Below are 11,652 nucleotides of genomic sequence, written 5' to 3' on the forward strand. Positions count from 1 at the left end.
TTCTCTCACCTTGTCCTTGTGTCACTGGATAGGATCCCATCTGTCACACTGAGCCATCTGCTTCCTCTCCTGCCATCTCTGCTGCCCAACTCTAAGTAAATTAAAAAACAAAGAGGCAGGAAGCTGCTGACAGTCGCATTTATCCTCATTTCTGTGCCTGGCAATGGGAGCTGAAGGGCTGGCTTCGTGGGTTTGAATTAAAGATTAGTTTGGGCTGGTAAGGAGGGAACAGTCCCATGGCCAAGACATACTGACCCTGGAAGACACCACAGGTGGCAATGAATGTGGGCCTGGGCTGAGGAGGAAGGGATTGGGGCCAGCATGAGGGATGGGGATGGGACACCAGCTTTGGAACTGGGTTAAACTGAGGTCCAGTCAGGTTTGCAGCTCAGGACTAGGGGCACCCTGCATTCCAACTCTGCTTTACAATTTCCTGACCTCATAGAACGCACGGGAGACAAAATGAGGAGCATACGAACTGATAGTGGGTGTGTGCTGGTGCTCTGCAGACAGCAGGTATTTCTGGGGATCTGAAGGAGGTAAGGAAGGGAATGAGGTATGCAGGGGACCCCTTGTCTAGGGAAGGGCATTAGGGAGGGGTTGGTGATCTGGGGCTCCTCTGTGGACCTCAGTCTCTACATCTTAAAATGGGACTAGGATTCTGGGGCCAAACCCAGAAGGAAGGAGCAAGAGAAATGGGACGGACCTGGAGGACATGCAGATCAGAGGAGCAGGAAACCCAGCATGGGGGCTGCTGCTGTGCCTTCCGGAGGGAAGGCTTTATAGCAGATTTTGTTACTGTTTCTCTTGTTTCCTGTTCTCCTCATCAGGTCATAATCATCCCACTTCACTGACATCAGATTTGGCCATGCAACTTGCTTTGGCCCCTGGAAGTGAAGGGAAGTGCCATGTGGCAGTTCTGAGTAGCAGCTTTAAGAACTCTTACATATTTCCGCTACTATTCTTTCCTTTCTTCCACGGGACCAAAATAAGGTGTTCACATCTAGTCCAGGTCTTGAAATGAAGATGGAGGAAACTGAGCCAAAGCTGACCCACAGCATATATGGATGGGAGCCAGAAATAAATGTTTGTTGTGTCATTGATATTTCAGGGCTATTGGCAAAAGCTGACTTATTCAGGCCCCTTGAATCCAAGCTGGTCCCGACCTGCATCTTGGTAAAGGGATGTTGCCTGCTCCTGCCTGGTTTCCTACAATCTCTGGTCTTTGCCAGATGAGGTGCCATCTATGGCCCTTTCTGGGTCTCAGTAATTTTGCCTGCAAAATGATTGGGTTGTGGACACCTGGGAGTCAACAAGGGAAGGGGAGTTGGAGGACACAATTGTGTCATCCTAGCCCCAGAGGACCCTGACAGTGTGGGCAGGTATGTGGCACAAATAAGAGTCATTGATCATTGTGTTCTCAGTTGCATAGATTTCCTAATCTTATAGACCACACTACTGAAGTTGCCAGAGCTCATGGTGCAGGCCACCCTCCTCTCATGCCCACAATTAGAAAGAGGCCTGCACAGCTCATTCCAAGGATGTAAGCTTAGACTCTCTGTGTATCAGAGTCTAAGTCCCTCCTTCCTGACCTGACCCAACACAACTCATGATTGGGGAATGGCCAGGTTCTAATTGAGGAGTGAAGATGCCCTGGGCAAGCAGATAGTTTAACTCAGCTTCAAAATGAAAGCCTTGGCATTTAGAAGCGGGGGTGGGGTGGGGTGGCAGCAGTGGTTAATGGCAACATGAGTCCTCTTTCTACTACCCTGAGATATTTGATTCTGGCCCCAAATGTGACTATTCCATTCTGTAAGACCAGAGCCTTGTAGGTAGCCAGGTCTTTTTGGAGTGGATGCCAAATATTGGGAGGTATCCTGGCTTCTGAACATCTTGCTTATGTTTGGATGTGACTCACCAAAAAAAAAGCAGAAAAGCTGGGTGCTCACTTTCCAGGCCTCCCTTGCAGTGGGTAGTGGGCACTCAGACCCAGCTATCTGGGTGACACAAAGAGACAGTGGAGGTTCCATCCTGGTGCAGGACCAGCATCCAGGGGTCATGATGGCAGTGGGGTGGGTGGTGGCACCCAGTGCCCAGTGAGCTGTGTCTAGCAGGACTTGGGGCCGGAAGTGATGTCTTTGATATCCTGGCTCTGTAGTGCCATTTTGGCTGTGGTCCTGGACCTTGCCCATTTTCTAATCCTGACTGCATCTGTCGCAACCATACTGTGAATTGCTCACCATGCTTTCACTAAATTTACCTTTTGCCTTATTATCAGCTACAGTACATTTTTTTTTTTTGCTCACCAGTAGGAGCCCTGACACTTACACTACCCCGCCAAGAAGACTGGTCAGCATCTTGTCTCAGACCAAGCAGGGTGTAAGGGGAGTCTTTTCAGGCATGCATGGTTCTGATTTTGAGGAGAATTCTGAGAAACAAACTTAATTTCCAGGAGTATTTTTGTGCCCCTTATAAATTACTACCCAGACAGCAGGCCTTCTTCATTCCTTATTCTGGTTCCAAGCATGGCTGGCCCCATGCTCAGGAGGAAGTCATGTTGGGGTGTAACGTATAGGTGGTTTGGAGTGACTCAAGTCACATGAGAGCCAGCTCCCATTCTGGGCCTTGGCCAGGAGGGGGTACCTGTCACAGCTTCACAGGTACTGGTCCTAGTCGGATAATTGTCAAAATGGTGCTGGCAAACCAACTTGTGTCAGGATCACTTGAGAAGCTTGTTGAAGATGCATGTTCTGGTGTCTGCTGAATCCCTGCATCCTAATGCTCTAATCCAACTCTCTGACCCCACTACAGATAGGAAAAGAAGCCCAGTCTTCCGATCCTCAGGTACTCAGAAGCCCCCCTGCAGCCCATGAAGAGATCCAATCCCTCCTAGGTAGGAAAGCATGACCCACGTTGGCTGCCAGCAAGGCTAGTCTGGTGGGAAGGGGAAGCTGCTTATGGAAAACAAACTGTGATAAGTATGGAATTTATAATCTGGCTATTTCAGCAAATATTTGTGTACTTTGCTGAAAGGTGCACTTTCAGATCATTTCTGCACTGCATCTTTTTCAAATTATTATTCTAAGCTTGCAAAATTGAGTTTATTACCAATGTAAAAATAATAGACTCCGGGATCATTCATTATGTTACTTTCTACCCTCAGGAGTCAGCTCAGTTTTTGAAAAAGTCAGGGAAGTCCAGGATGACCCCAGGTTTCCTATTTCATTCCTCAGGGATGAAATAGAGGGAGGGACAGATTTGGGGGAAGTAGGACATGTTGATTTTGTGGTGCATTTGGAATCATCATAGGAATATTGGTGGGCAGAGGCCTAACAGGTCTGGAACTTAGGAGAGAGGTCTAGTTTGAAAGCAAAAAGTTAAAACTTTTAGCACAGGTGAGATGGTTCAGAGACAGAGTCTTCTGTGATAAGTAAGAACAGACCTCCTCAGCCCCTTTGTCCATCAGCAGAAAATGGGGGTGGGTTAGGGAAGGAAGGATGAGTGGTGAGAGGCTGCTTATAAATTTCATCAAGCACCAACATTCTGCTGCCCTGTACCATAAACATTTGTGAATTCAATTCAACTCAACTCAGTAATTCAACAGACCCAGTCCCTGTGCTGAGCACAATTCATCCACTGTTTATTGCGCACCTTCTATGTTTTAGGCCCTGCAGCTCATCCGTGAACCTGAGATGGTCGTCATCCTTATTGGACTTCCACTTGTCATATTTTGCAGTTGGTCAAGGTGTGATGTTTAATTAAACCTGTCATGCCTGAGGTCCAGGGACAGGGGGCAACATTCTCAAGGTCATAGAGCAAAGTGGTGAGAGAGCCTCAACCAAAGATCCCTGACCCCCACCCCAGTGTGGGGGATTTCTCTGGAGCATAGTACAGACAGGAAAAGTAGGTAGGATACGAATGGTCATTGTGAAAATATGATAGTATTAGATTAGCTGCACAGAGGATTAACAACTTGGTTGGCTCTGGAGCCCCATTGAGGATGGCAACAGGGTTTTCGGGCTCCCTGCAATAATTAGCATCTCTTAAGTTGGATGAGTGGATGAGAGACTCTCAGGACTGAGGGGCATCCCATTCAATCTTCTGCTATTTAAGACAGTCCTGCACATCTCCAGTGACGAGTATCTCACTGCTTTCCAAGGTAGATCATCACTTATCTGGGCAGCTCTCACTATTGGAATTTGTTTAGAATGAAGCGAAATCTCTTCTGCTGGGGTTCCAATCCACTGATTTGTCTTAGTTTAGCCCCTGAGTGCCACAGGTCATGTCTGCTCCCTTTGTCCTGTGACAACCCCTCGGAGACTTGGAGGTGACCATGCTACATTGAGCCTGTCTTCTCCAGTTTAAATGCTCTGGATCCCTCAGCCCTTGAGTCCTCTCACCCCTCATGCATTATGGTTCTTCACTGTCCCCCTGAGCACAGTACTCCAAAAGTGTGGGATGGACATATCCGGTGATGAATGTGTTCTTTTTAATGCTTATTGCAGGACCAGGAGCTGCCTATGTATCAGCCTGAGACAAATGACCTTGTGACCCAGTGTCTATCCACCAGTGACTCCTTGCTTCCACTTAAGAACATAGGCACCTCCTGATTCCTCTGTGTTTGGAGGGGAGGGGTGTGACAGGCAGGGTCCAGTGAATGTGGTTTCCCCTTCACTGTGCGCGTGAAAACCTGAGAAGAGAGAAAGTGGTCTATAAATTCACAGCATCCATTAATGACAGAGCCAGCAAATACGTTTCATTCCTTTTCATTCCTTGTTTTCAAAGTGTGGTCTGTGGACCAGCAGTATCAGCATTAGCTTTTTGGGAAATGCAGAATAGTAGGCCCTACTCCAGACCTACCAGAAGCTGTGTTTTAACAGGATCCCTAGGAGACCCAAATGCCCTTTGTTTACCTTTTAAGAACCCTCACGTTATTTGCGGAATCTAAAATATGGAATAGATGATCCTATCTAAGAATAACAAAAAACAGAAACATCATGGCCAAGAAGAGCAGACTTGGGGTTCCTGGGGGATGGGGGGAAGGGGAGGGAGTGGGAAGGATGGGCATTTTGGGGGTTTGGGGATGCAAACTGTTATATCTGGAATGGATGGGCAATGGGATCCTACTGTACAGCACAGGGAACTGTGTATGATTGGATCACTTTACTGTATAACAGATCTTGACAAAACATTGCAAATCTACTATACTAAAAAACAAACAAACAAACAAACCAAAAAAAACAACAAAAAAAGAACCCTCATGTTGCTTGGCTTAACCTCCAGGGCATGTGGATCATGCTCTAGGATGACCTTCCTAAAACTCCCATCTGGCCCTGTCACTCTGCTTGCCATCCTTCTGAAGGTCCCTATTGCTTTTAGGATAAAGTCTAATTTATCAGGCATCATGATCTGACTTGTACCAGTCTCTAAGGTATATTGCTCTACTCACACCTGAATGCCCACCAAATATGGGCAAATTTGTCACGCCAAATAACCTGTGGTTCCCCAGAAAGGCTAGACTGTTTCACACTTCCCTGCCTTTGAATATGCTCTTATTCCCTCTGCCTGGAATTGCATCCTTAGTCCTTCTCCCCTGAGAAACTCCTCCTCAGCCTTCATTTTAGCTTTAATATCACTTCCTCCAGGTGCTGCCTGATTTGTGCCTCCATCAAGTCTGGTCTTTCCATTATAATTGCCACAGACACCATTATAATTGCTACAGACACACTGTGCTGTCATCACTGACTCACAAATATCTTCCTTACCATGTTGTAAATTCCTTGGGGCAGAGTCTGTTTCTGGTTTATCTGAGGGCCTAGCACACAGCAAGTGCTCAATAAGCACTAAATTGCTAACACAGTTAACAAAGGCCCCAGTGTTGACAGGACAGCCCAACTGGAAGGAAGATTTTTCAGAAAGGTTATTCCTCTTGGTACCTGCCTCCCTGCTCCTGGGTGGGGGCCTCCCTGCTCCCAGTGAGACCCTCTCTGTCCATGAAGAGTCCTCAGAGAATCAGCTCATCACCATTGCAACACTCTTAAGGTATACAGCAGCCAGTGCCACCACCAAGAAGTGCCCCTGTGCTCAGAGAGTTTCCTTTTTTCAGTTCCTCCCATTTTTCCAAGCCCATTGTGTGTTGGGCTCCACTCCCAGGAAGCTGAGATGGAACAGATCTATTCCTTGTCCTAGAGAGTTTGCATCTGGTCAGGAGTTAGGCCCAAATATCTTATAAACAGTGCTCTGGAAGTTTGAGGGAGAAGGTCCCCACTGGGGAGAATGTCACTTGGCAGGGTCAGGGCAGAGATGGCCTCCAAAGCAGAGGGAACAGCATGAGCAAAGGCCTGGTATAGGGAATGGTTATTTGGCTGGAGCAAAGCTGTGTGAAGTGGGAGGCTGCAAAGGCAGGGTGGGGCCAGGTTACAGGAGGAGGGGCCTCCAATCCTAAGAAGATATATTATCTACAGGGCTCCCATGTGTGACTGTTAGGTCTCAGAGTGCCACTTGTTTTGCTAGCAACTTCATTGTTTTGAAAATTAGAAAATGTTAGAGTTCCCTGGTGGCCTAAAAGGTTAGGGATCTGGCATTGTCACTGCTATGGCTCAGATTACTGCTGTGACAAATCATGGGTTTGATCCTTTGTCTGGAAACTTCTGCATGCCATGGGTCTGGCCAAAAAAAAGAAAAAGGAAAATGTTATTATAAAATTTTTCACTCTAAAGATGGGTAGCATATGCATTTATCATGACAGTTTTTTGGCAGATGGAAAATAGCTTGCTCTAACCAGGTTAATATATGTTGTTCCAATTCTACTTTTAAAGAAGATTTTTTTTTTTTTAATCTTTTTAGGGCCGCACCTGTGGCATATGGAAGTTCTCAGGCTAGGGGTTGAATCAGAACTGCAACTGCTGGCTTAAACTGTAGCCACAGCAATGCCAGATCCAAGCTGCATCTGCAACCTAAACCAGAGCTCACACCAAAGCTGGATCTTTAACCCACTGAGCAAGGCCAGGGATCAATCCAGCATTCTCATGGATACTAGTCAGGTTTGTTACTGCTGGGCCACAAGGGGAACTCCAAGAAATATGTTTTATGATCAAAAGACCTAGTTTATAACAACGTGTACTAAAGAATGCAAGCTCATACTCTTAAAAATACCCACTTTTAAATTAACTTTCTTTGTACCAATTTGACACATTGTTTTATATAAAATTACTAGTACAAGTAAAATGATGTAGGAACCAAAATCCGTATACAAAATGCTTCAAAGCATCAAAGGAATTAAAACATGCCTTGACAAAAAATTAAATGATGATGTTTAAGAAAAATATATTCTTGATACTAAACAAATTGGATATCACCGATGCCAACTTCTTTAAAGAAGGGAACATGAGGGAAAAAATTAGAAAAAACCCATTTTAACCGTGAATTCTGTGATTAGCCCATTTGCAACCCATATAAAATTTCAAAGTCAATTTCTTTTTAAAAATACTGGATACAACAGTATTATTTTTGGAAGGAAGTTCTGTAATGCTGAAAAATATCATGGCCTTTCATTTCTTCAAATGACACATGTAATTTGAAGAATTGTGATGAACTTAAACAACTATAACTACATGAAAATTTACAACAAATTGACCACTATGCTATTGATGGGTCATTGATCTGTGAGGAACTGAAACCTTAAACTGTTTCCTAAAATCTCCTTTTGATGTTTAGCAATACATTTGCATCAGTGATTTACTGGACACATTTCTGAGTACTTTTGTAGCTCTCAGAATATATTTAACTTTGACAACATTGGTTGCCAGTGAAGAACACAGCTCCTTAAAATTGAAATGTATTTTATCCAGAACAGGACTAGAGTGTGCCCATTGGGTTTGTCAAAAAGAGATTGAATCCCAGAGACGAAGCATAGCAAAGGAGAGATACCACATAAGAAAAGGGAGATGGGGGCTTATCTCGGCCCCAGTTGGACTGTATAAAAACCAATTGGTCAAATAAATATGGATTTTAAATTACTTGAGATTTATAATCAGTCAAATCTATTGATCATTTCAAGAGAAAGCAAGAGATGGGGGCAAGGAAGCTTTAAAATCATCGTAAACATTTTGTTTCCATGAAAGCAAGGTGTATGTCTTAGTCTAGGTTCCCCTAAAAGGCAAAGGCTGAGACTTGAAGGTGATCCATCTGGAGAAGCTGGCACCAGGGAACTGGGAAGAGTGAAACAGGAAGGAAAGTCCTTGTTAGGTAGCCGGCATCTGCTGTGAGCACCTGGGCTCCGTCTGGCTGGGGCCCTGAGGAGCCATGAGGAATGTACCACATGGGACAGAGGAAGGGAGCATTTCTCTTCTGCTGTCCATCCCCCATGGGTCAAAGGTTGTTGCTCTCTGAGGAATTAACCCCCGTGCAGTTCAAATTTGTCAGATTGTCCTCTGTGACCATAGCAGAAAAGTCCCAGAGCAGAAAGCAGGAGATATGGGAGCAGCTGAGGTGACATGTGCTTAGGTGACCCTTGAACATGTGCTTAGGTGACCCTTGAAATTGGCTGGTTTACAGGTAGAGTAAAAAAGTAGCTAAGAGGATGTGAGGTAGGGCATGAGAGACGTCTGATACAATGTGTAACAACTTAAAAACAAGTAATTATAGTCCAGCTCTAATTGTGAATAAAAGCCCAAATTTTCTATTTTACTTAGAACTTTTAATTTTGGTTTAGTGAACACATGGTACACATATCTTAAGTGTACAACTCAATGAATTCCAAATATACTTTTATATCCTGCAATTGATTTTTTTAGTTTGCAAAAAATGACTTTGTTATAACTATTTTTAAGAAGTAAATAGTGTATCTATTTAAAATTGCACTTGGGAGATGGACGGCTTGTTCCAATTTGCATTAAGCTGCCATATGGACTAGCAGTGGGGCCTCTGAGCAACAGTGCTGTGTGTCCTAGTTGGTAGAGAGGGATACTACTTCACCCAGTGGGTGAGGCTTAGAAAACTGTAGTCAGACTGACTTTTTTTAAAAAAAAATCTGAATGTTTCTGAAACCTCAACTAGGAGGATGTGCTGTTTTAAAGGTCCTTACATGAGTTCTTGCTATGGCGCAGTGGGTTAAGAATATGATTGCAGAGGCTTGGGTCACTGCAGAGGTACAGGTTCAATTCCTGGCCCAGGAACTTCCATTAGTTGCAGGTTCAGCCATTTAAAAAGAAAAGAAAAGAAATAATAGAAGGGTGGCAGCTTTAAAAAAAAAAAAAAAAGGTCCTTACAATAATAAAGGGACCCTTTTAAAGCAGGGGCACCTATATGCTTAACTTTTGGAACACTGAAATTTCTTTCCTGCCTCCTGGGCCTCGTTAAAGATGTACCTACTAGAAAACACTTGGACTTGCAGGGTCTAGCCTAAAGGCAAAGCTTGTACCAGAGCAGGGCTTCTCAACATAGAGGTGACTGATATTAGGGGCCAGATAAACCTTCATTGGAGATGCCTGTCCTATGCTTTGCAAGAAGTATAGTGGCATTCTTGGCCTCTACCCATTAGATGTCAAGAGCAACCCACTTGCACCTCCACCTTCTGTGACAGCCAAAGATGCCTCCAGACAATGTCATTGTTCCTGGGAGCCAAGATATCCCCACTTGAAAACCACTGCTTTAGAAGGTAAAGTCTCCATTTGCACAGTTAATTGTTTCTAATACTTCTTTCTTTCTTTCTTTTTATTTATTTAATTATTTATTTATTTGTCTTTTTGCCATTTCTTGTGCCACTCCTGTGGCATATGGAGGTTCCCAGGCTAGGGGTCTAATTGGAGCTGTAGCCACCGGTCTATGCCAGAGCCACAGCAACGTGGGATCCGAGCCACGTCTGCGACCTACACCACAGCTCATGGCAACGCCAGATCGTTAACCCACTGAGCAAGGGCAGGGATCGAACCCGCCACCTCCTGGTTCCTAGTCGGATCCGTTAACCACTGAGCCACCACGGGAACTCCTAATACTTCTTTCTATAAGCTCATGTTTTCTTTACTTTTCTTTAAAACACACACACAAACCCAGGGGTATACTATTTCCCCAATCAGAAGGATTTAGGAAAATCACATCTCAGAGGCCTGTAAGATGAGGTGGCCAGGTCAGTGTCTGAGGGTGACAGTTTTTGGATGTTGGAGCTGGGCAGTGAAGGTCTGGAAGGGGAGTCAGAAGACTCAGTGACTAACCAGTTTCCACTGAAGGGATGGTAGGTGGAGGAGGGTGTAGGTCTGAGGAGCCCCCACATGTGTGGCCATCTAAGGGGGGCCATGGTGTGAGAGTTCACGGAGCCCTCTGAGAAGCTGCCGCTTCTGACTGTGACCATAGCTGCTGCTGTGATACTCTGAGAAAAATAGCTTCTGCTTCACTTCTGCCTTCCAAGGGTTCCTCTCTTTGACAAATTCTAATCCTACACACCCTACAGGGAAGAGGACTGGGGGAAATGTGGTACCCAGTCTGCTAACAGGAGCAGTGGTCACTAGAAGATCCAGTAGAGCCCATTGTCAACTGGCATCCACACACATCTTTCACTGACACTGACTTCTGAACAAAAACAATAATGACAGAACACCCCCACCTGAAACGATGCATCTCTCCTTGGTACAACTGAGGACAAGCTCCCTGCCCTTCCTCCTACCAAAAGAGGAAACATCAAGGCTCATAGGAAACTTTGTCTCTGGATGATGTTTTCTCATCTAAGTGGGTCATCCTCTACCCACCCCCCCACACCCCACCCTGCCCCTTATACCCTGTAACTTAATATGGAGATACAGGATTATGCACTATTAATGTACTTGACATTAGCTAGAAGAGAATGAGAGACAGAAAACAGAAAAAGAAGTGGTTAACACATATAAATAAATGTATTCATATCAAAGCAAAGAAACCAGAAAGCAAATAGTGCCCATTTTGGCAACTGGTTTTGGCAACATGTGGTTGTAGCTGGAATTTGACTTCTTTCATTACCCATGCCTTAATCTTTTTTGCTCTCAGCAAGCATTTTGCCTAGTTACAGTTCCTTGTCTGGTGGAATAACTCAAACTTTCATTCCTGAGGCATCTATGTCATTAGACTATGCTGATGTTTTCCATGCACTTTTTAACCACAGGACATGAAAGTATTATGAAACATCCAGAAAATCCCCTGGGTCCCAGAAAGACTCCTCTTTATCCCTGTCCTGGTCTGTTTGGGCTGTTATAACAAAATACCCAAGACTGTTGTGTGTAAACAACAAACATCTGTTTCTCCCAGTGTCTGGTAAGGACTTGCTTCCTCATTCATGGCTGTCTTTTCATCATAACCTCACATGGTAGAAGGGGCCAGGGAGCTCTTTGAGGTCTCTTTTATAAGAGCACTAATCTCATACATGAGGGCTCCACCCCCATGACCTAATTGCCTTCCAAAAATCCCACCTCCAGACACCAGCACCTTAGGTAATGAATTTCAACATATGAATTTTGGGGGGACACAAACATTTAATCTACAGTGGGCCCCGTTGTGAAGTAGCAACTTAATTTCCCCTTGGTAATCATAACTAATCCAGAGATCATAACTAATCCAGAGAGTACAGAATAGACCATTGCTGCACCCTTTGAAGGAAGTAGTCTTCCTTTGGGAACCATGATTTCT

General features: G+C 44.7%; 1 protein-coding gene across 13 annotated transcripts in view; it reads left to right on the forward strand.

The window, feature by feature from the left end:
* The window catches only part of LOC146407101 (uncharacterized), a 189,821-nt gene that overhangs the window by 119,631 nt on the left and 58,538 nt on the right, over positions 1-11,652 (forward strand). The window contains exon 3 of one of the 13 annotated variants that reach the window (XR_014824325.1): positions 9,542-9,658. The exons of the other annotated variants lie outside the window; for them this stretch is intronic. The gene's annotated coding sequence lies outside the window, so the exon portion shown is untranslated. The remainder of the gene's footprint in view (positions 1-9,541; positions 9,659-11,652) is intronic. 13 annotated transcript variants of the gene reach the window in all.

The sequence above is a fragment of the Sus scrofa genome, chromosome 1 (assembly GCF_054392235.1).
Source record: "Sus scrofa isolate SSC_HxYL_T2T_F1_AM1 chromosome 1, Sscrofa_HxYL_maternal_Yorkshire_Landrace_v2.0, whole genome shotgun sequence".
NCBI lineage: Eukaryota > Metazoa > Chordata > Mammalia > Artiodactyla > Suidae > Sus > Sus scrofa.